This window comes from Oratosquilla oratoria, chromosome 28, assembly GCF_046742065.1.
Source record: "Oratosquilla oratoria isolate Oo_2021 chromosome 28, ASM4674206v1, whole genome shotgun sequence".
NCBI lineage: Eukaryota > Metazoa > Arthropoda > Malacostraca > Stomatopoda > Squillidae > Oratosquilla > Oratosquilla oratoria.
In genome coordinates, this window is record NC_134804.1 from 7,721,152 (window position 1) to 7,723,651 (window position 2,500).

Consider the following 2,500-nt stretch of genomic DNA (forward strand, 5'->3'; position numbering starts at 1 on the left):
CCCCTTCCCACTACCCTTTGTCCCCAGCTACGCGGCCACTAGCGGCTGGGTATACTGCAGGCTTCTGAAATAAAATAAAAAATAAACAAATTAAATATTTTGGAAGAATTATACCATTGACTATTGAGTAGCTACAGTAACCAGTAGGTACAAGGTAGCTTTATGAAGTGTTACAAGTATTGTACTTATTGTATAAAAAAAAATTAAAGAACTTTTAAATTTTTCTTCCCTGTCAAACTTCAGGTTCTCCAGGACTGGACGATGGCCAGGCACTCCGCCACGGGCTTCATGACCTTGTAGTGTTCTGTAGTCAACACGTGTAATTACCCCTTCAGGACCCGTGATCGCAGAGTACGGAATAAACAATAGTCACCCCTTAGAACATGCGTTCGACTAAACATGATTTCAACTAAATTTAATTAATATAAATAACAATGTTCACTGTAACAACTTAATTTATTTTGTAAATAAAATAAAACATATCCCTCTACATCCTGTAAAAAGCATGTTTATGTATTATAAAAAGATTTTGAATAATTGCATATGTAACACAAAGAATCCAGAATTTCGCCACAATTTTTGTGAATACCGTCATCGCCATTTCCAATAAACAGATCAGTCATGGGATTGACTATAAATATCCTAGCTTCTTTAAGGAAGAGTACCAAGCTGTTTGCACCGAACACGGCAGTGTTCATCCCAAGGGTGCATAAGGGTAAATAAACCGCGGTGATCATTTCGATCTTACGGGTGCCTTCTGATAAGAACATACCTGCCGTCGGCGTAGAGTGTGGAAACATTCATTCCAAATGTGCCCAAGGGAACCATACCACAGCAAACTAAATGGTGTGTTCTGACTCCCCACTATGAAAAACTTCCCATACCTTGTCCCTACGACTCGTTCCAGGCTGACCGTTTCTAACTAGGACGATTGTAGTAACCACTACAACCTTTATGTACGCTGAGAGGACCTACAAAGGAAAGTTTAAAGTTATTTAATTTCAAATTTTAATGTCATGTCAAAACTTACACACCATTTTCATTTACTTAACTAAATTGACTTTAACTTTATTAACTACTATCCTTTATAGATTAATACATTATAGAAGAGCCTAAAATATGAAAAATAAGTTAATAACTTCAATTTATTTTACTTGTTTGTCTATCTCAAATTTTAATGTCATGTCAAAACTCACTCACCATTTTCATTTACTTGACTAAATTGACTTTAACTTTAATAACTAATATCCTTTATAGATTAATACATTATAGAAGAGCCTAAAATATGAAAAATAAGTTAATAGTTTCAATTCATTTTACTTGTTTGTCGATCTCATCAAAAGTTGGCACCCCTCCCTTGCTGAGGATATTGTTGAGGGTCCTCATCTTCTCCTGGTTGGACAGGACGTCCATGAGGCTGGAGACTGCGTCGTAGTAGGAGTTCCACCTTTGAAAAAAGTTTAAAAATAAATTAGAAAAAAAATAACTGTTCTATTGTTTATGCTAGCAAGATTATCTATAAAAGGGCTATTACATAAGTATTTTCTCTATTGTGTACCAGTATGCCATTTTACATAAGTATACAACACAATCATTTAACAATCTAAAACAATGTTCTTATATTTTTGTATGGAAGGAATAGTACTATATATTTACCAATATGTTAACATCTATTTTCTGATGGAAAATCAAGTTGGTATTTAGTTATAACAAACCTTTAAATGAACCAATTGAATATCAAACAATATATCCTCCAAAGGGAACAGGTATATGCAGTAGGTACTTACTAAAATCCAAGCAGAAGTCAAATATTCATGATTGAATCTAAGAACCTTACCAAGTGATGCAGAAGGTTTTTAGTTTTCTCACAATTTTCTTCTTGATGGAGTTGGCCACCACAGAGCTGCGGTTCTGCAGGTTCCAGGTGGCCTGGGCCTTTGAGGCAGCCTTGGTGAAAGGCACCCTTGGGTCCTGGTTCCACCCTCGCACAGACTGCACGTCCACAATGGCCATCAGGTTGATTGTGTGTGCACTGTATTTTTTTTTTTAATTTAAATTATTTAAATATTTCAGCTTGTAATATTCAGATACTTTTCCCATTTCTTTCAAAGTTATCTCACTGCATTTTTTTATCTACATTATCTAAATATTTCAACTTGTAATATTCAGATACTTTCCCCGTTTCTTTCAAAGTTATCTCACACAAAAGAAACCTGTTGAAAGAATAAAAATATTATTGAAATAATAATAATTGATTACTAAATGTACATACCCACATCTGTAATGGACAGCCACTTCAGGCGCCACCTGATGCAGTTGGACATGGAGGTTGCCAGGTTGGCCAACCACCACCTGCGGGTCCTCTTCCTCCTGTCCCTCCACGGCCACGTCCGCAGCACCAAAGTGCCTAAACGCCGCCACGTAGTTGGCGCCGTTGTCCGTGGTGGTGGCCAACACCTTTTTGGCCAGGCCAAACTCCTGGTGGATGTCGGTGATGACC